Consider the following 23401-nt stretch of genomic DNA (forward strand, 5'->3'; position numbering starts at 1 on the left):
TCTAGAGAAGGTAAACAACTCAGTGGTTCCTTTTCAATCTTTAGCCAGGCTCTCCATTGTCCCATCTGCAATTAGGCCAATGCTCTGTTACCAGTATATTGCTACTGTTTTCAGCAAAGTCCGGTCACAGGGGATTTTTAGTGTAACTGAACCACAAGTTAAATCAAATAGCCACAAAAGCCCTGAGAATAGAGATTTTTCCAGGGAGCTTTTAGTTTTGTGAAACTATAGGTTGTGCTGTGGGAAGGGGGTTTTAATGGCGCTCCAAAAAACATTAAACCACTCTGTTGGCTTTCTAGCCAGTTGGATTTTAATGCCTACAATGCTACTGAGCTGGGGAGAGAAGGAAGATCAGAATATCTCTAAGTTAAAATACCAAAGACCCCACCGTTCTAATGGAGGTCCAGTAGTATTTCTTGAGTGGATGCTTTTAGTTTATTCTGTGATTTTGTTTCATTTCTGGAGTTTCAAAATAATTGATTTTTCTTCAGTTCCCAGTATTTTCATTGCTTTTTTTTGGGAAAGTGGGCTTACTGAGGTCCTCATCTCACCATTTCAGAAGGCAATTTCTCACAAACATAGATCCCGATGCTTAATATAGTCCATCCAAAACCCCAAAACCAAACCCATTGCTGTTGAGTTGATTCTGACTCATAGTGACCCTATAGGACAGAATAGAACTGCCCCCTAGGGCTTCCAAGGAGTGGCAGGTGGATTCCAATCTCTTGGTTAGCAGCTGTATCTCTTAACCACAAGGCTGAGAGAAGAAACTAGTATATAGAACTAACAGTCTACACAAACCACAGCTTCATCTACCCACAGTAGATGGATCTTGATAGATTGGGGGAGCCCTGGAAGAATGAGAGAAAAACTTGAAACAGAACTCAATTTCTTAAAACAGTCCAGGTTTACCAGACCAGTTTAGAATAGAATATTCTCTAAGACTATCAACCTGAAATATTCTTTAAAGCTTGAACCAAAATTATCCCCAGAGGTCACCTTTAGCTAAATAATAGATTGGCTCATTAAAACAAACAACAAAAACCTGTGAGTACTGTACAACTTTAAAAAAAAACATCTATATGAGACCAAAGGGTCAACAATTACTCTAAAGCAAAGATGGAAGGGTAAGAGGATAGGTAAACTAGATTACTGGAAATGGAATATCTAGAACAGAATTAATGAGAATGTTGACACATTGTGAAAAATGTCACCGAACAATTTGTGCAGTGACAGCTAAATGTGAAACTAACTTGCTGGGTAAACTTACATTGAAAATGCAAGAAAGTATTATTAAAAAAAAAAAATCAGAAATAAAAAGAAGCTGGGTAGAAGTGGTAGAGTAGATTGAAGTAGGTTACTGGGGGAGTTTAAATCTCAATATTAAAAGTTTAGATTGTATTGCATAAGTAAAGAAAAATTTCTGAGTCCTCCAAATAGAGAAATAATGTGGAAAAATAAAATTTGCGAAAAGTATTCTGGTAATTATAAATGCACTGTTGGAGAATGCTTGGTGAAGGGAAGTGAGGACGTTTTTGAAAATATACAGGAATAATCTGAAAAGCCATGAGTTAGTGGAGTCGGTAGAAATGTAAAGGATTGTAAGGAACATTTTTTAAAGAAATGCTTGATGGGATTTTGAAATTGATAGAGATGAGAGGAAAATAAAAGTCTAAAAATCAGAGATCCTTTTAAATTGTTAAGATTGGTTGACTGGAGAAATTATTCCATTAATGGAAATCAGAAATGGTTTTATGAGAAGGAAAATTAATTGAATTGTCTGAATTTAAATATTGATGAACTATGAAAGAAAAAATTTTTAGAGCAAATTGGAGGCATTCAGCTAGAATTTCATTTTAAGATAAGAGTTTGCTAACAGACTTGCAAATAAATAGTAGGTGCATGATTTGAAGCTTTAAAAAGAGAACATTTCTAAAAGAAAGATATGATATTTACAGTGAAGCTTGCAGGATACAGGAAATACAATTTTGAAGGTGGAGATACAGATTGTGAACAATTTGCTGAGTGCTCTCAACAATCGATGGCACTGGGGTTCTCAACAATGTAAAGATTTATTGGGAATAGTGGTGTTGGCGAAGAATATTGAATATATCATGGACTGCCAGAAGAATGAACAAATCTGTCTTGGGAGAAGTGCAACCAGAATGCTCCTTAGAAGCAAGGATGGCGAGACTGCATCTTACATACTTTGGACATGTTGTCAGGAGGGATCAGTCCCTGGAGAAGGACATCATGCTTGGCAAAGTACAGGGTCAGCAGAAAAGAGGAAGACCCTCAATGAGGTGGATTGGCACAGTGGCTGCAACAATGGGCTCAAGCATAACGATTGTAAGGATGGAGCAGAATCTGGCAGTGTTTCTGTTGTGCATAGGGTCGCTATGAGTTGGAACTGACTCAAGGGCACCTAACAACAACAACAACAATATCACTTTAAAATTTGTTTTACAGAGTTAGACCCAGATCTAAGACTTGAATAAGCAAAAGTGGGAGAAAGGAAGAGAAGAGATGGAGCACAATTTTTAGAATTTATGCAGTTTTTAAAACACCCTAGTGTTACCTGAATTGGATCCTTGAACACAGAGAAGGGCATTAATGGCAAAACTGGTAAAATCCAAATGATGTCTAGGGTTTAGTTAAGAATAATAACAGAAGTAGTAACAACAACTGTAGTAATAATAAGAAAGAAAAGAACCCATTGCTGTTCCTTCCTAGTTGATAATAACCTGCCTGCTGCCCAGAATGAGGGCATAAATAGAACTAAGAAGTGTATAACATCGATGTGTCAATGAATTTGGTGTTAACACATTTTAGATACAGTTTATTTCATTTGAATTCATATATGTGACATGTAATAAAGGAAAAATTGAAATGACTTTAGCTCTGCTGAATCAGAGCTAAAATGTTCATTTCATAGGGAAGGGTAAAAATTTTTCATAGGCCTCTGTAAATGAAATGGTCACTTTATAAGAGTTTATTTTTTTATTTTATGTTATAAGTAACACTGAATATACATTTGTTACTTAAAATTATGGAACACAAGTTCTTAATTTTACTAGGGAAATCTTTTTTCTGATATTGTTATTAGATATACAACTAGAATCAAAACATAATCACATATATATTTGGATTGAGTCTATTTTTAATCAGGATAACAAACTATCGAATATTTTTATTCACATTCGATTTGCTGTTAGTTGGATCTCTTCATAACTTTTCATCAAAATGTCTGTTTTTCACAGACATTTTCTTGCTACAGGATAAAAAAACTATTTCCATATTCTTACTAATGCAATTTAAAATAGTTTCATTACATCATCAACACGGTATCTTACTTTTTAAGATATATTGTTAATAATATTGACATCAACTTTAAGAATACATGTTAAATATCATTTTCCTCTTACCACATCATCTGGTGACCCACATGACACAGTCCATGACCTTCCTTGAAGATGTTATTTATCTTCCCCAAATAAGCAAAAAGTGAAAAATGTTGGTCTCATCATTTCTTCAATTATATTTGCAGTTAGAGTTTACTATCTTTTCAACTTGCATTTAAAACAGATCTTCATAAATTATTGATGATTAAAAAGAATTATAATAATTTTATCCCTGTTTTTTTTTATTACTTCACAGTAATAAGAACTAGACACAAGTTCTGACATTTATTCTCTTTTTGTTTCTAAATGCTGGGGATACAATTTCTGGAATTTGTATTTTTATAATTTGCTAAATGTTCAATACAAAAATAGCCTTTCTGCAGAGAAAACCTCTGCCAAGGGCTTTTTGTTCTATCTTTATGATGAATGCAGATTCTCCAGTAAAAAGCAAATTTTTCATTTCAAATGTTGAATATGATGATACTTAAAATAATCCAGCTGGTTTAAAATTAGGCACCGAGGATAAAAAAAAAGCATACATACATGCATAAGGATATTTTCTAGTTCTATAGCAATTTCAATTGATTATAAAATATAACTTTTAATCAAGTGACATATAAAAAGCCAGATGATTCTTGATATTCATGTTAATCTGAGAAATACTACTTTCTTCCCAAATGCAAAGCATTAAACACAGTTTTGCAATAACATTACTGCATTTAAATTAAGCCAGTTTTATTTTTAGACAATTCAAGGAATACTTAACTGCATGACTTAGTTTTCTTTTCAATTAGAATTACAATTCTACACATTTTCTTATTTTAGTTCACTTGCTGCTTGTCTTAAATGATGCTCTTTGTAATCTCAAGGGCTAATTTCATCCAAGAGTGAAGTACACATTCTCCAAATGCTTGTATTATATTTATACAACTACCCTGATAGATTCTTTACCTAGGTCATTTGGGAATTCTACTCATTGAAGGGAGTTTTTCTCTAAAACCCAAGGCATGAATGCCAGCTCATAATGTTGATCCCTTCAAAATCATTTTGTGTGTGTATCTAATATAACCATGTTCGTTAGTAAAGAACCCAGTAACAGTGTTGTCTAATGTGAGCTAAATGCAATTCCAGCTTCAAACATAGTTAGATCAGTATTTTTCAAAGTATGATACATGGATGAGTCTTCTTCAGAACCACCTGCGGGTGCTTGTTAAAAATGATTGCTGTGGGCTTATACTGGACGTAATAAATCAGAGTACCTGATTTTAAAAAAGTTACCCAAGGCTATTACTATATGGATGAAAGTATGAATACCACTGGAACACAAGGCAAGCTAAATAGATGTTCTTTTCCTTAATTAAGCCCTTTTATCTCATCCCAGGCATTTACAAATTATTTGATCATATTTTTCTTCAATGGAACTTCATAAAGCTCTAGCTATCCTGCACTCAGGTATCTCTACACACTTCCCACACACCCAATACTTAATTCCTCCTATTTAATCATCCCATTGCATTAAAATGTTCTCAGTGCAGATTATTTGCATATTAGTATTGCAATGTCTCTCAAAATACAACACTTGAGTTATACTCTTTTTTTTCAGTATTTATCTAAGAACAATACCATTTTTTAAGTCAGCATATTTACCATCAAGACCTGTTTTATATTTCCAAATGTTTATTTCCTTTCTAAAAATATTTGCCTATCTTCAACCAAATTGGTCAGGCAGGACCAGGTTCATAATTTGTAGAGCCCAGTACTCTCTCTCTCTATATATATATACAAATAGTACTCCTTGTTCATAAATTGTTATGCATTTCAAAATATTAACAATAGAGCATTCAACTAAGCATGGAGCCCTGTGTGACTGCACAGGTTGCACCCCCATAAAGCTATCCCTGATGCCAATAGAATATTCATATAGCGTCTACTACAGAATAACCAAAATATTGTTTGAAGAAAGGAAAAAAAAGGAAATAACACATCTCGTTTAAGATTGATCTATTTATATGCTTTAATTTATGGTTAACATTTGAAAATTTTAAACAAAGCAAATCTAAACGTATGTAATGTCCCTAAATTGTATTGATTTTTTCAATTTTTATTGTGCTTTAAGTGAAAGTTTACAAAAATATGGAACGCTTCACAAATTTGCGTGTCATCCTTGCACAGGGCCCGTGCTAATCTTCTCTGTATTGTTCCAATTTTAGTATACATGCTGTTGAAGCGAGCATAAATTGTATTGATTTTTAAAGGACTACTTGAATAAAGTCACTTGATAATTGTTTTCAATCAACGGCTTATTTTTATGCAAACCCTTCATCTTTTCTACATTGTTTAACTCACTTCCAAAGATTTCCGGACTAAATGAATCGAGACTCAGAGAAACAGTTCATATGTAATAAATGTTGACTTTGGCAGAAAATAGGAACAATAGATGTCCAGATGGGTCTTCAGGATCCTAGCTATGATAAATATCATAGTCCTGGCAATCACGTGTTAATAAACATGGAGTAAAAATTTGCAAAACAGGAATATTAAGGCAGTCCAGGCAAATAATCTAATGGCATTACGTGGTATTTAGCACATGGATTCCTGTTTTTCTCTTCTTTTACCACTATAAACACATTTTTCAATTCCTATGTTTCTAAATACACACTCCTTTCATATGTTGCACATGGATACATTTAAATAACTATGTAGTATGGGTAAAATAGAATAACCTTTAAGATCTCTGCCAGCTGGCACTGAAATGAACCTTCAAAATCATTGTTTTCCTTTTCCTAAAAGACTCCAGAGGATTACATTGAAAACAATTCTGTCTCCTTGTCTAACATAGTTCATGTATCGACTCCAACAGACAGTGACATGGAAGAACTTCTGGGGTGTGTTTTCCTGGGCAGTACATGATGCACATTTAGAAGGCAACTTTAGCATTCGTATTCTACATATACAACACACATGTTGGGATCTATACCTTACTGATGTTTCACCAATGCAAACTATATTGGAGAAAAGCTTAGGAAAAGCTGACTAAATACATGACTGCATGTAATACAAATACAACACCTTGGTAATTTAAACAGTTGTATCAAAAACTTGAATTGGGTTTTACTTTGCCACATTTTAGAAAGAAAATGGGCAGCATGTTATGGCTTTAAAATATTCTACATACCTGTTCTCTTTTGCCTTATATCCCCAACTTAATATATTCCTTTTCATTATGTCTTCACTGCCTTATTTTTTTCTGATACTATCTCATAAATTAGCCCTCATTCCCCAGATGAATTACATTAAAAAGAAAACAAACGAAAACCCCGAATTTTGTTCCTCGTGAAATAGTTTTAAAACTATGTACTTTTGTGAACACTTTCAGTTTCCATCTACAGTGTTCCTTTTTAAACAGATGCAAAGAATGCAGCTTCCAACATGTTGAAAATACTGCCATCTTCAAACAAAATGTCATTTTTAAGATGTAGCAAATGAAATCAATTTTAGGTACAAAGTGAATAAAAAGTGTATTTTGTTAGCTACCATCATTCATTTTACACATTTACGAATGAGCTTGTCTTTACCAGAGAAGATATTTACATTGAACCTTTTCATCTTATTTTTCTATTTAAATCTCCCAACATAATCTTATCCAAATATAATACATTGTATCGTTAAAAACTATACCACTGATTACCCAAGCATACCCAAATGCATTCAAAATCTTAAAAAATATAAATTTCACTAATATCAAAATATTGTTTCTTGATTATTTTTGTCATTGTTAGGTTTTTGAAAACATTGTGTAGCTCTATCTCTATTGGTGAACTTACGGTGCCTAGTAACTAATCTGGCCTCTTGTTTATACATCGAACTTCTGAAATACAAGGACTGTGTCTTCTTAATGTGTATTGAATGAATAAATGAGTGAATGAATGCAAACATTTTACCACACCCAATTTTAACAGTGCATGCTTGACATATATTTTAATTCTATGATACTACACTTGAGGTTTTTCCTGTCTTTGTAAAATAAGGCTACCACATGTATTCTTGATTTTATGTTGCAAAGTTGGAGATTTGTAATTCTGAATTTCACAAGTGATCTATCTGGGATAGCTGCTGATTTTAACTGAAAAGCAACATAACACAAATTTATTGGGTAGCAACATGTTGTTATGAGTAAGATTATGGATCCTGATGTTAGAGAGACACTGACTATCTGTGTCACCCGGGACAAATTATATAATCTTCCTAAACTTAAGTTTTCTCATCTTCAAAATGGCAATAATAACAGCATCCACCATACCAGGTTGTATTAAATATTAAAACCTTTACTTCTCTGTCTAGTGTATCATAAGCCTATAGGAAATAATACTTCTACTTCCACTGGATGGTGGGTGACACAAGTGGTTTGTGATCTGCTGTAAGTTTAAGGTTAGCAATTTGAACCCACCAAATAGTACTGTGGAAGAAAAGCCTGGTAATTTTCTTCCATAAAGATTACAGCCAATTAAACCCCATGGAGAAGTTCTACTTGGCAGCACACGGGATCACCGTGAGTTGGAATCAACTATATCGCAACAGATTCGCCTTTTTGATGGTTCTACTTCAATCATCTCATATGCATGTGAAAGCTAGACAATGAATAAAGAAGGCCAAAGAATGGATGCCTTTGAATTATGGTATTAGTGAAGAATATTGAATATACCATAGACCACCAGGAGAACGAACAAAACTGTCTTGGAAGAAGTACAAGTATGCTCATTAGAAGTAATGATGGCAAGACTTCATCTTATTTACTTTGGACATATTATCAAGAGGAACCAATCTTTGACAAAGCATATCATTTTTGTGAAGCAGATGATCAGCAAAAAAGAGGAAGACCCTCAATAAGATGAACTGACACAGTGACTACAACAATGAGCTTAAACAATGTAAGGATGGTACAGGACTGGGCAGCATTTCATTCTGTTGTACATACTTTTGCTATAATTCAGAACTGGCTCCATGGCATCTGTCTTAGGGTTCTCTAGGCTGGGTTCTCTAAAGAAGTGAAAACGGTAAAGCATATAAATATATATACAGAGGGCTTTATATCAAGGAAACGGCTTACATGATTGTAAAGACTGGAATGTCTCAAGTTTGTGGATCAGGATAGAGGCTTCTCCTGATTCACATAGCCACAGGGGCTGGTGAACTCAAGATCGGCAAGTCAGAGAGCCAGGGCCTTGCTCACAGGCTATGAGGTTTAATGAATCCTAAGATCAGCAGGCAAGAGAGCGACGCTTCTCCTGATTCACATAGCTGCAGGGGCTAGAGAACCCAACTTCAGCAGTCAGAGAACAGGGGTCTTGCTCACAGGCTGTGAAGATCAACAAATCCGAAGATGGGCAGATAAGCTCCTAACTCAAGTCCCAAGAACTGGAAGTCAGACGAACAGGAGGCATCCGTAGGATCCAGAGCAGGCAAAAGCCAGAAAATCCACTTATATTCAGATGCAGGCCACATGCCCAAGGAAACTCCCTTTCAACTGATTGGCTACTCACAGCAGACCCCACCATGGGGGTGATCAATAAACACTCTATAAATGCTGAGAATCTTGGCCTAGCCAAGTTGACACACAATCTTAACCATCACATCTAACAACAATAACAACTTCTACTATTACTTGTACTATTATTACCCCCACCATCACCATCATTATTAGCATTTAGTAGTAGTAATACTTCTACTATCATCATTTTACCTAATGTGTATGGCCATTATTATTATTATTTTTTATTGTATTTAAGTGAAAGTTTAAAAATCAAGTCAGTCTCTCATACAAAAATTTATATATACCTTGCTATGTACTTTTAGTTGCTCTCCCTCTAATGAGTCATCACACTCCTTCTCTCCACCCTGTATTCCCTGTGTCCATTCAGCTAGCTTCTGTCCCCCTCTGGCTTCTCATCTTCCCTCCAGACAGGACCCGCCCACATAGTCTTATATGTCTACTTCAGCCAAGAAGCTCAATCCTCACCAGTATCATTTTCTATCTTATAGTCCAGGCCAATCCCTGTCTGAGAGTTGGCTTCAGGAACGGTTCCACTCTTGGGCTAACAGGAGGTCTGGGGACCATAACCTCCGGGGTCCTACTAGTCTCAGTTAGACCATTATATGGCCATTAATTTAAGCACCAAACAAACCCAGTGGAATGTAGTAGGGGCTAGAGAGCATGTATGCAAAAAGAAACATAATAATAAAATTCCACGTACAGTGCATATGACGAATACCAAATAATGGTATAAATAATGAGGGCATCTAGAAGGTAAAGGCAGGTTTAGTGACTGAAAACTTAAGCAAGCAAATGAGGTGGGACTTGAGCTAAATCTTGAAAGAAGGCATTGTAGTTAATACCCAGGGCTCTTCTCCATGCAATCACATCCTCTGAAATCTTAGTATAACTTTGCGTGAATGCTGCAATAAGAATTTAGGGAAAACGCATCCTTTTTGTAGGGTTGACCATCTCTGGGGAAAATACAGTGGGTGTGATGAAATGAGTTCCTTTATGTGGCCTTTTGCTTTGGTTCTTTGGAAAAAAATCTTAAAAATTCTTTCCCTAACCCCTGAAGAGTTAGCTTTGCCCTAGTTTTCTACCCCATAGGTTTTGTTTCTTTTCTCCAGGTTGATGGGCATTTCTTGGGTAAGCTGTAAACAACTTGGTGTTGACACTTTTCATTTGCTCCTGGGCTGCAGCCTGCCCTATGATTGGTATGCTCCTTGCTGGGATTGGTCAGTAGACTATGCAAATGAGATGAGTTGTAGCCTATTACGCAAACGTATGTCTGTGGGCTACCTAGAAAGGATTGGTGCCATGCCTTAAAAGTGGCAAGGAGTTTGTGTATTTAAGCAGCAAGCACCACAGAGATTATTGAAGAGACAGAAGCAGGAAGAGAAGCAGAAGGAAGAAAGTAGAAAGAAGCAGAAAGAGGGGAGGCAAGGATCCTCCTAAATGAGCTGTAACATGGGTCAGGGGCTATACTACTGGAGACAGAGAGAGACCAGGCAGAGACCCAGTAGCAGAGCAGGTGGTGACAGACCACAGGGCCAAGAGCAGTCTGTCCTGAGGGAGCTGAGAAGAGGCCTGCGTCGTTAAGGGGAGCTGAGAGAGCTGTCCTGTACTGAAGAAGGTAGACTTTGCCTGCATGCTTCCTGATCCTGAGCTAAGTTGTAGCCTGTTAACCCTGATCCCTAGTTGTACCCTTTTCCTTAATAAACCACTTAAATGTAAGTACAGTTTGTGAGTTCTGTGAGACGTTGCAATGAATTGTCAAACCTACATGGCAGAGGGAAGGGTACAAACAGGAGGGAGAATGGCCAGTGCTAGAGATGGAGTAGTAGTACAGCAACCAGGAGAATGTGGAAATCTGATATATTTGACCTCCACCTCATAGGAATTGTCTTTGTGCTGGTACTTATATTTGAATACAGTGGGTAAACATTACAGTGGGTAAGCTACTTTTTTTTTTTTTTTTTGTAGTGAAGGTGACTTAAGTCAGGTTCATGGAGCTGGATCCAGGTGTGTGTGTGTGTGCACACCCGATGGGGTATTATATCATATATCATGAGCACTCACAGCACAGTTCCATTCCATCTCTCCTTACTTGTGATTTATCACTTGTTTACTACAGAAAGATAGAGCTCAAAAACTTTGAAAGATGTGTAAGCTCTATGAAAGCTCCATCAGAGCAAGGGATTCATTTGTTTCCTGCTCTACCCTCAGTACCTAGAGGAATGGCTGGCACGTATGAAGTATTTGATACATTTCTGGTGCTTAAGTTAATGATTATGTAATTTTTTATTACATGTTGCCTTTAAAATTTCTAACTTATGGAATAAAGTGCTGTGTTCAGAGCTTAATGAGGAAGTGTCTCTAAATAATTAATTCACTCACTAACTCACTCATTTTCATCCATTTATGAATGAGCACCTACAATGATAGTGTCACAACTTTAGTGAATAAACAAGAAGGATTCATTACAGTCTCACTTAAACTCGTTGGCAATATCGTTAAAATTACTACACAAGCATCTTTTTTTTTTTTCAAACAGCTTCCTCTAGGTTCATTTGAGGCATGGAAAGAGCCTGCAATATCTACTTTCCTGATTTAGAAAATCCCTAAGTCAGTTCCAGAATAACACAAATTCAAGTACAATTAGTGAAATCTTCCTTTGCTTCTAGGTCAATTCTTTAAAGAACCATTTATATAATTTGTACATTAACTGATGCTTTAGCTGTAAAAAGAAATTCATCCCTTTCAGACGAATAAGTAGTTTTTTTTTGTTTAATATTTTATAGTGAAGCCTAACTTAAATACACAGTAAGGTACACACATCTGACTGATAACTAGGTGAACTTTTACAGGTAGTAGAACTACTTCCAAAACCACAGAAAATCCCCTTCTACTCAATCGTCCCCAAGAATAACCACTATTGTAATATCTACCAAAATATATTGGTTTTGCCTGCTTTTGGACTTCATGTAAATGATCAGACACTAGGTACTAATTTGTGTCTACCTTCTTTCATTCAATATTATGTCTGTTAAATTGATCCACCTTGTTAGGCTGAGAATTACTTTGTTATTTTATATTGATGTATAATATTCCACAGCATAAATATGCCACAATTTACATATCCATCTTAATATTGATAGATATTACATTGTTTTTAGTTTAGGATATTCTGAATACAGCTGCTATGAATATTCTATAAGATAGTTTTTTTGTTTTTGATTTAATTTTTTGTTTTTTTTTTTTTTGCACACATGCATTATATTCTCCCTGTATATGCCCAGGCAAGTATATACAGGGTCATCAGGTAGGCGTAGTTTCAACTTTACGAGCTACTGCTCAACAGTTTTCCAAAGTGGTTGTACCAATGTAAATTTCCAATATCAATGTATGAGAGTTGCAAGTTTCTCCACATCTTTAACAGCACTTGGACTTACACTTTTTTTTTTTTAAGTTCAGTCGTCTTTGTGGTTACTTATTGTCTTAGCTACCTAGTGCTGCTGTAAGAGAAATATCACAATTGGGTGGCTTTAGCAAACAGAATTTTATTTCTTCACAGCTTACTGTTGTTGTTAGGTGCGGTCCAGTCAGTTCTGATTCACAGTGACCGTACGTACAACAGAGTAAAACACCGCCTGCTCCTGCATCATCCTCAAAGTATTTACTATGGTTGAGCTCATTGTTGCAGCCACTATGTCAATCTATCTGGTTGAGGGTCTTCCTCTTTTTCCCTGACCCTCTGCTTTACCAAGCATGATGTCCTCCAGGGATCGGTCCCGCCTCGTAGTCTTGCGATTGTTTTTTCTAAGGAGAATTCTGGTTGTATTTTTTCCAAGACAGATATTTGTTCCTCGTTCTGGTAGTCCATGGTGTATTCAATATTCTTCATCAAAACCACAAGTCAAAGTTGTCAATTCTTCTTCAGTCTTCCTTATTCATTGCCCAGCTTTCATATGCATATGAGGCAATTGAAAATACCACGACTTGGGTCAGGCGCACCTTAGTCCTCAAAGCGATATCCTTGTTTTTCAACACTTAAGAGGTCTTTTGCAGCAAATTTGCCCAGTGCAGTACAGCATTTGATTTCTTGACTGCTACTTCCATGTGTGTTGATTGTGGACCCAAGTAAAGTGAAATCTTTGACAACTTCAAAATGTTCTCCATTTATCATGACATTGCTTATTGGTCTAGTGGTGAGGATTTTGTTTTCTTTAGGTTGAGGTGTGATCCATACCGAAGGCTGTATGTGGTCTTTAATCTTCATCACCAAGTGCTTCAAGTCCGTTTCACTTTCACCAAGCAAGGTTTTGTCATTTCCATATCACAGGTTGTTAATGAGTCTTCCTCCAATCCTGAAGCCGTTTTCTTCTTCACATAGTCCAACTTCTTGAGTTATTTGCTCAACGTACACATTGAATAAGCATGGTGAAAGGATACAACACTGACGCACTCATTTCCTGACTTTAAACCATGCAATATGCCCTTGTTCTGTTCGAAAGACTGTCTCTTGGTACATGTACAGGTTCTACATGAACACAATTCTGGGAATCCCATTTTACAGAATGTTGGATCCCTACACTAAAAGTATAAAAAAAATATATAGTGATCAAGAATTACCACACATATTTTTGGGGACACAACTCAATCTGTAACACTTATCAAAATCACATTGTGGTTTTAATTTGCATTTCTCAGATCGGCAATGATGTTGAACACCTTCACGTAAGCTTACTGCCCACATGTATAAGGAACTTTGGTGGTGCAGTGGTTAAACTTATTGACAGCTAACTGAAAGGTTGGTGGTTCAAAACCATCAGTGGCTCTGTGGGAGAAAGACGTAGCACTCTACTTCTGTAGCAATTTATAGCCTTGGAAACCCTATGAGGTCACTATGAGTCAGAATTGACTGGACTGATGTTTCTTTGGCCATATGTATATCTTTCTTTGATAGGAGCTTATTTATATCGTTTGCTAACTTTAAAATATGTTTTTTTTTTGTATTATAGACTTATTACCGATATCTGGATACTAGACTTTTTTTTAAGATATGAATTGGAATTGACTTGACCGCAATGGATTTTTTTTTTTTTTGGTTATCGTAAGTATCTTCTGTCAGTCTGTGGCTTGCTTTTTTGCTCTTTTATCCATTGTTTTGATGAACAAAAGCATTGAATTTAATTATGTATTCCAATGTATCAATTCTTTTTATAGAGGTAATGCTTTTACGCCCTAGATGCTAATCTTTGTATATCCCACGGCCATGAAGATTTTTTTTTTTTTTTATGTTTTCCCATGGAAACTTTACTGTTGTACTTTTGTGATAGGTCTATGACCTATGTTAGATTAATTTTTGTGAATAATGTGAAGTAAATGTTTTTTTTTTTTTCAAGTGATTATGTACTTGGCACAGCACCATTTATTGAAAAGTCCATCCTTGCCCCACTGAATTCCACTAGTCCCTTTAGAATAAATCGTATGATAATGCACAATTAGGTCTTTGTCTAGATTACCTATTCTTTTTCACTGGTCAATTAATTTGTGTAACAATACTACAGTGTTTGAATTGGTAAAACTTTATAATAATTATTGATGCCTGGGTAATTTAATTCCTTCAGTTCTGTTTTTCTTCAAGATTTTTTAATAATCTAGGTACTTTGCATCCCCATATGAATATTACAATAAGCTTGCAAATTTACACACAAATGCACTGCTGGGAATAAATATAATTGGAACATCAAGATGAGTGGTGAACATTTTCTTAACAGCAGAGATTTAAACACAATTCTCTTTTTCTCTACTTGAGTCCTTTGCCAATTTCTGTATTTTTTCATAATTCATTTAAAGATACTGAATTTTCTCATGTTTAATTAAAATACTATGTTATTTGATATACATATTTATTATGTGGCATATACATAATGAATATCAATTATTAAATGTATGGAATTAATAGTTTTAAATGAGGATGTATTTATAATTTTTGTAACTTTAAACCCGAGAGGAAGAAATTGATTCTGTTGACCTTTTCCTTGTGTCATCATTTAATGCATGAATTGTATGTAAAAATGGTTAAATAATACAAGTTAAAGTTATATGGTAATCTATACAATTGGAGAAGGAGGAAATTATAGAAAATTATGCCTAATTTTGCCCACATATTTAATGAAACAGGTATACAAAAGGAACCATTACCCAAGGTTACCTTAAAAGTCACGAAGGAAGATTGTCAGGGATTGAATTATTTTACTCTGGGTTTACACACTGTAGTGCAGATTGAGATTTTAATGTAAGTAAGTAATTAAAACACATATTTTTAAAAAAGATGTCTTTATACATACATAATTCATATCTCTCAATGTAAAAGAAATATGAAGTTATCAAAATACCTTCACACAGGGAGTAACTGTGAAATCCTTCAGGGAAAATTTTTTTTTTTCCCCCCAAGGCCTATCCTAGTACCTTAACAATAACCAAAAAAAAAAAAAAAAAACAGTTTCCATTAAGTCCATTCTGACTTTCAGGGCTTTAAATGGCTAATTTTTTGGAAAAAGATCACCAGACCTTTCTTCTAAGCCACTCCTAGTTCGACTGAACTTCTAATCTTTTGATTAGCAGCCATGCTGTGTTAACTTCTGTGTCATCAATAAGCAACGTCATGATAAATGAGAAAAGATTGGAGTTGTCAAGGATTTCATTTTACTTGGACCCACAATCAGCACTCATGGAAGCAGCAGTCAGAAAATAAAAAGACAAATTGCATTGATCAACTCTGCTGCAAAATACCTCTTTAAAGTGTAGTAAAGCAAAGCTATCACCTTGAAGACTAAGGTGCACCTGACCCAAGCCGTGGTATTTTCAATCACCTCATATGCATGTGAAAGCTGGTTGATGAATAAGGAAGACTGAAGAAGAATCGATGCCTTTGAATTGTGATGTTGAAAAGAATATAGAATATACCATGGACTGCCAAAAGAACAAACAAATCTGTCTTAGAAGAAGTGTGACCAGAAAGTTCCTTGGAAGAAAGGATGGTGAGACTATGTCTCACACACCTTGGACATGTTGTCAGGAGGGATCAATCCCTGGAGAAGAACATCATGCTTGGTAAAGTAGATGGTCATCGAAAAAGAAGAACTTCAATGAGATGGACTGACACAGTGGCTACAACAATGAGCTTAAACATAACAATGATTGTGAGGATGGCACAGGACCAGACAGCATTTCGTTCTGTTGTACACGGGGTTACTATGAGTCAGAACCTACTCAACAGCACCTAACAACAGCAACATTTTTTTTTAAGTACAGAATAAGAATTAAAATAAAAAGTATAGTGCCCTGACAAATAGCTGTTAGGTAACCTCTTAAGACAAAGTTGTTGAAATATTGTTCTTGTTCTTAGCTATAACTGAGTCAGCCCCTGACTCATGTTGACCCCAGATCTTTGTGATAGATAGGGTTTTTATGGGCTGGTTTTTGGGAGCAGATTGCCAGGCTTTTCTTCCTAGTCCTTCTCAGCCTGGAAGCTCCCTTGAAACCTGTTCACCATCATAACAGCACACAAGCCTCTACTGACAGACAGATGGGGGCTGCACATGACATTCATTGGCCAGAAATATTAGAGTATATTCTTTCAATCACTGTACATTCTCTCATTCATATTACTATCTCATCAAGTTACTGACTCCTCCATATCCTATGTCCTAAAGTTGCATGATCACTTTGGGTTCAAAAAGAAGCAGCTAAAAATGAAAGGTGTGTGCCAATGTAACCTGAACTCAGACCAATCGGTGAAGATATAGAAACAGGTGAAAGATAGAGAGAATCTGGAGTAAATGGCAAGTCACTGGAAGACCAGTTGACAGACACTTGAAGTTATTTTCCCATTACAATGGTAAAGTCAGTGTGTGACATTGACTGAAGGGTCACTTGGGTGAGCCAAGGATTCTCATCAAAATATGAGGCATAAAACAGGTTCACTACTCTACTGGTATCTTTTGAGTGACAGTATCATAACCCAGCTTCCAGATGTGGTGTGCCCTTTTGTGGACACCTTGTTGAATCACTTTGCTGGTGATTTACTAAAAGTCGATGTGTTGATATCAAATGGGAAAAGAAAATCATATTTACTACAATAACTTCTACATGATTAAAGACTCGGTGACTCTTAAAATCATTGATGGACATTTTTTTTTTTTCTTTCTTTTTTCCTCTTGGAACTGGACACAGGTCAAAGCCTCAAAGTTAATGCTTTCATTTTTAAGATTTATATTATCATCTTACATGGGATTAAAACACTAATGTAGCTTATACAAAAATCCTGTTTTCTTGTTTCTGGGAATCTTATTGAGGGGATTATATAGTCCCATGGGGAGATAATTTCCCTTATATTGTAAAGAATTAACTTTTTCTTTCATTTGCTTTAATGTAGCTGAGTTGTTAATTTGTAGCACATTGGTGGAAAAAAGCCACAGCAGGAAGCTTTTGGCTCTTACTGAGATATGTAAATTACAGTAATAATCTTTGCATTAAAAGTGATAAAATAAACTTAATGGGTCCAACTCTACAGTTCTGACTCTGAACACAAAAAAAAGGAGAAGAAGTTATGAATAAAACTAGAAATGTTCAACTAAATTGAGCAGAGCTGTTTCCATAGATTATAATTCTTTAGCTATTCTTAGAAGTTTCTTATGTAAACACATTGGAAAGATTCAAAATAAGCCGTTCTGTTCCTGATGAGGTTTTGTCTCACAGTTAATAGGGCTTTACCTGAACAAGTGTCATATCCATATAAATGTATATTAAACATGAAGTCTGTTTCTCCTTTACAAAAAAAGAGAGAGATAAGCAGGGCTTCTGTACAATGTAGGCGAATGGATCTCTAAATATTTCTTTCCCTTACAGCTCTGTGAAAGGTTGGCAGTTTGAATCCACCCAGAGATTCTTCAGAAGGAAGGTCTGGTGATCTGCTTCCAACAAGTCGCAACCTTGAATACCCTATGGACTCTTCTACCCTGCATACATGGGGTCTCCATAAGTCAAAACCTACTTGATGGCAAGTAACAACAACAGCTGCTTGCTACCCTATCTGCAAGATTTCTTTGAAATAAGGTTCTCACTGTATCTCCAGAAGGTCCTTGTTAAAATACAAACATGTTGGGAAAAAGGAAGAAATAGAAACATTTTATCTCATTATTGTCAACTCAAAGAATTTCTATTTATTTATTTTTCCTCTGGCCTGTGCAGAGCCCTTGAAAGAATGACAGGTAAGCGATATTGGTGCAGGGAAAATAGAAGAAAGGGAGGCTATCTGGGGTGTGAACTACTGTGAGGCTCTGGGCTGTAAGAGGAAGGGGTGTGTGGAGAAGTACACAGGCCAAGGAAGAGAACCTGATTAGCATGATATAATACAGTTACCATACTGCGCAGTTTCCTCTTGATCTTCCTCTGTCCCTGACTCTTTGGTATCAACAACAAAAAACAGAACTAACAATAATAATACCAGTAACGGAATGTTTCTACCACCTGTCTTTCAGTTTGTCTTACTACGGTGACTTATGTGATACTATGATGCTAGAAGCACACCACAGTTATCTCAAATACCAGCAGAGTCACCCACGGTAGACAGGTTTCAGTGGAGCTTCTAGATTAAGACCAATTAGGAGAAACACCTGGTGATCTATTTCAGAAAATTAATCAGTGAAAACCCTATGGATTACAACAGAATATTGGTAGATAGAGTAGTGAAAGATGAGCTGCCTAGAAAAGGTTCGAAGGCACTCAAAATACATAGCAGGAGCAACATTGGACTTCAACCTATTAAGGATCATAGGGATAGCACAGGACCAGGCAATGCTTTGCTCTGTTGAACATGGGATCACCATGAGTTGGAACCAATCCGATGGCAACAGTGAAATGTTTGGAGGACTTACTATGTATTTTTTGAAACTCTGTGAAAGTCTTCACATGGATTATTTCAATTTACAGTTAATAGATAGGAGCATAAAAGGGAAATTATAGAATGAGAAGCATAAAGCTAAAATTTCTCTGAAAGAAGGTATTAATTCAATCTAATTGCATATGGCAAAATTACCATATTTTGTAGAAGGCCAGTCTTCAAAACATAGCATGCCTACCAACTCTACTATACACCATTTTAATTTTTGTCTTGTCCTTCCCATGATTGAGAATGGCCCTTCACAGAATCTGATACTTGAAGGAAAAAGAAAATAAGGAAAAAAGTACAAGACAAATTTTCTTCTCTTTGTGAATAGGAAGGTATATTTTGAAGCCCCACCCTAGTGCTCTAAAAGTAAGTGATTTCTTTGTTTAATGAGATTTCCAGCATAACCAGGGCTGGTTCAAGTCACTTCACAGTGTATGTTATTTATTTATTTATTTTTATCTGCTCTGAATGGGTGTGCGTGTGCTCTGATTGGCTGGCCCTTATTGTACCAATTGTTATATATAGTATTTTGAATATCACCCCAGAGAATAACTGACAGAAAACTTGGAAGTAATTGTCACCTCATCCAAAAATCCAATTATGCAGGGACTTGTATCAGAGTTGCAGGAAAGCTGTTAAATGTATCCAATGTGAGTAGCAGCTGCCTACTTTACTATTGCTCTCTAGAGAAATAATAGCTCAAGGATGCCCAAACTCTTAGGAGAATAAATCAAAACATTTATCTAGCTTTCCATACTCGACAGTTGCTTATGCTGGTCACGTTTTGACACACTGGAATATATGTGAATATTTTTTCAATTATTTTGTAGTTTACACACTTTCTTACAAAGTAATTATTACTATTAATAAGCATCTCAGTCTTTAAGTCTTGTTTATATCAGTGCAGCAAAATAGTCTAAAGGGATTTTCCATCCACACTCACTATTTAAAAATTATTGAACATTTATTAATATGCAAATTTATGTGATAGGTGCTATGAATGGTCAAAAAAAGACAATAAAATAAGGCCTTTCTCTCCTAAGTCATCCAGTATATGAAGAAATTTGTGCAATGTCTCTTGATTTAATTCTGCATTTCCTTAAGGGACAGTTTGTAGAAAATACATATGAATTTTTAAAGTAAAGACATGGATAAATCATTAGGAAATCTCTCCTGACTATGAGAATAATAACAAAACTGAAGTGCATTTATTGAATAAACATTTACTGAACATATTAAAATAAGCAAACAGACTGTGCTAGATGCCAGTGTTCTTGGGTATATTTGAAACAAAAATAAATCTGATGTGACCCTGGATATAGCAGATAAATTCAGCTCAGTGTTTTCTGACATAAGTTTCTCAGAAGAAAAGCTTTCTAGCCTGGGGGAGAAATAGGGTAGGAGGTGAGGCTGGTGAGGAAGGCAAGAGCAAGATGAGAGAGAACCATGTATGGATGCTATGGAGCTTGACCTTTAACCTGTATGCAAAGATAAAAAAAAAAAGAAAGTAGCCTGGCTAGATTCTGCTTTTAGATAATAGTTGGTAGCTATACAAACTATGCAGCCCTTAAACACTAAAACCAAACCCGTTGCTGTCAAGTCAATTCCGACTCATAGTGACCCTATAGGACAGAGTAGAACTGCCCCATAAGGTTTCCAGGGAGCATCTGGTGGATTTGAACTCCTGACCTTTTGGTTAGCAGCCATAGCCCTTAACCACTACACCACCAGGGTTTCCAGTGGAGTCCTTAGGTTCTATAAATGGACAAAGGTGGTGACAGTTTAATGCAGATTGACAGTTAGGAATGCTTATCATTTGCCTTGTATTTGATGGGACTTAGCCTGAGTAGCACAGTGGTTAAGCACTCGGCTCTTAACTGAAAGGTCAGAGGTTCAAATCCACCAGCCACTCCACTGGAGAAAGATGTGGCACTACGTTTGTGTAAAGATTGCAGGCTTGGAATTTATGTGGAGCAGTTCTACTTGTCTTATAGGGTCACTACAAGTCAGAATTGACTCAATGGCAATGAGTTTTTTGGTATCAGCTTAGCTGTGCAAATAGGGTGGAATTACATTAACTGGACCAAATTCCAAGACCTTTTAATGGAGAACTATATATAACACACTTGATGAAGACATCATATGTGAAGAAAACAAAAGGTTCTAAAAATGACGAGAAAAAAGACCAAAATGGACATCAGAAGAGACTCTGAAACTTGCTCTTGAATGTCAAGTAGCAAAAGGGAAAGGAAGAAATGATGAAGTAAGAGAGCTGAACAGAATATTTCAAAGGGTAGCTCAAGAAGACAAAGTAAAATATTATAATGAAATTTGAAAAGACCTGGAGGGAGAAAACCAAAGGGAAGAACATGCTAAGTATATCTCAGGCTGAAAGACTGAAGAAAGAATTCAAGCCTCGAGTTGCAATTCTGAAGGATTCTATGGACAAAATATTGAATGACTCAGGAAGCATCAAAAGCAGATGAAAGGAATATACAGAGTCACTATACCAAAAAGAATTGGTCGACATTCAACCATTTCAGGAGGTAGCATGTGATCAAGAACTGATGATACTGAAGGAAGAGATCCAAGCTGCACTGAAGGCATTGGCAAAAGACAAGGCTCCACAAACTGACGGAATATAAACTGAGATGTTTCAAGAAATGGCTGCAGCACTGGAGTGCTCACTGATCTATCCCAAGAGATTTAGAACATAGCTACTTAGCCAACCCCCCACGTGTCTGTCGGTTTGTCGTACTGTGGAGGCTTGTGTGTTGCTGTGATGCTGGCAACTATGCCACCGGTATTCAGATACCAGCAGGGTCACCCATGGAGGACAGGTTTCAGCTGAGCTTCCAGACTAGGACAGACTAGGAAGAAGGACCTGACTGTCTGCTTCTGAAAAGCATTAGCCAGTGAAAACCTTATGAATAGCAGCGGAACATTGTCTGATATAGTCCTGGAAGATGAGCCCCCCAGGTTGGAAGGCACTCAAAAGATGACTGGGGAATAGCTGCCTCCTCAAAGTAGAGTCAACCTTAATGACATGGATGGGGTAAAGCTTCCGGGACCTTCATTTGCTGATGTGGCATGACTCAAAATGAGAAGAAACAGCTGCAAACATCCGTTAATAATTGGAACCTGGAATGTACGAAGTATGAATCTAGGAAAATTGGAAATAGTCAAAAATGAAATGGGATGCATAAACATCGATATCCTAGGCATCAGTGAGCTGAAATGGACTGGTATTGGCCGTTTTGAATCGGACAATCATATAGTCTACTATGTTGAGAATGACAACTCGAGGAGGAATGGTGTTGCATTCATTGTCAAAAAGAACATTTCAAGATCTATCCTGAAGTACAATGCTGTCAGTGATAGGATAATATCCATACCTCTACAAGGCAGACCAGTTAATATGATTATTATTCAAATTTATGCACCAACCACTAGGGCCAAGGATGAAGAAATAGAAGATTTTTATCACCTGCTGCAGTCTGAAATTGATAGAACATGCAATCAAGGTGCATTGATAATTACTGGTGATTGGAATGCGAAAGTTGGAAACAAAGAAGAAGGATGAATAGTTGGAAAATATGGCCTTGGTGATAGAAACAATGACAGAGATCAAATGATAGAATTTTGCAAGACCAAAGACTTCTTCATTGCAAAAACCTTCTTTCACCAACATAAACAGCATCAGGACCTGGCCAGATGGAACACACAGAAATCAAAGTGACTACATCTGTGTAAAGAGACAATGGAAAAGCTCAAAATCATCAGTCAGAACAAGGCCAGGGGCCGACTGTGGAACAGATCATCAATTGCTCATATGCAAGTTCAAGGTGAAACTGAAGAAAATCAGAGCAAGTCCATGAGAGCCAAAATATGACCTTGAGCATATCCCACCTGAACTTAGAGATCATCTCAAGAATAGATTTGATGCATTGAACACTAGTGACTGAAGACCAGATGAGTTGTGGAATCACATCAAGGACATCATCCATGAAGAAAGCAAGAGGTCACTGAAAAGACAGTAAAGAAAGAAAAGACCAAGATGGATGTCAGAGGAGACTCTGCAACTTGGTCTTGAGGATCAAGCAGCTAAAGCCAAAGGAAGAATTGATGAAGGAAAAGAATTGAACAGAAAATTTCAAAAGGCCTCTAGAGAAGACAGAGTAAAGTGTTATAATGACATGTACAAAGAGCTGGAGATGGAAAACCAAAAGGGAAGAACATGCTCAGCGTTTCTCAAGCTGAAAGAACTGAAGAAAAAATTCAAGCCTAGAGTTCCAATAGTGAAGGATTCCATGGAGAAAATATTAAACAATGCAGGAAGCATCAAAAGAAGATGGAAGGAATACACAGAGTCAGTACACCAAAAAGAATTAGTCGATATTCAACCATTTCAAGACGTGGAATATGATTAGGAACAGATGGGACTGAAGGAAGAAGTCCAAACTGCTCTGAAGGCATTGGCGAAAAACAAGGCTCTAGGAATTGATGGAA

The 23401-nt window shown here is 36.4% G+C and overlaps 1 non-coding gene across 1 annotated transcript; it reads right to left on the reverse strand.

Annotated features, from left to right (window-relative positions):
* Positions 1 to 5528: 5528 nt before the first annotated feature.
* On the reverse strand, positions 5529 to 5635 carry LOC111750416 (U6 spliceosomal RNA). Its single transcript, XR_002785551.1, has one exon. It is a non-coding gene; the product is annotated as a U6 spliceosomal RNA (small nuclear RNA).
* Between the last annotated feature and the right edge of the window lie 17766 nt (positions 5636 to 23401).

The sequence above is a fragment of the Loxodonta africana genome, chromosome 1 (assembly GCF_030014295.1).
Source record: "Loxodonta africana isolate mLoxAfr1 chromosome 1, mLoxAfr1.hap2, whole genome shotgun sequence".
NCBI lineage: Eukaryota > Metazoa > Chordata > Mammalia > Proboscidea > Elephantidae > Loxodonta > Loxodonta africana.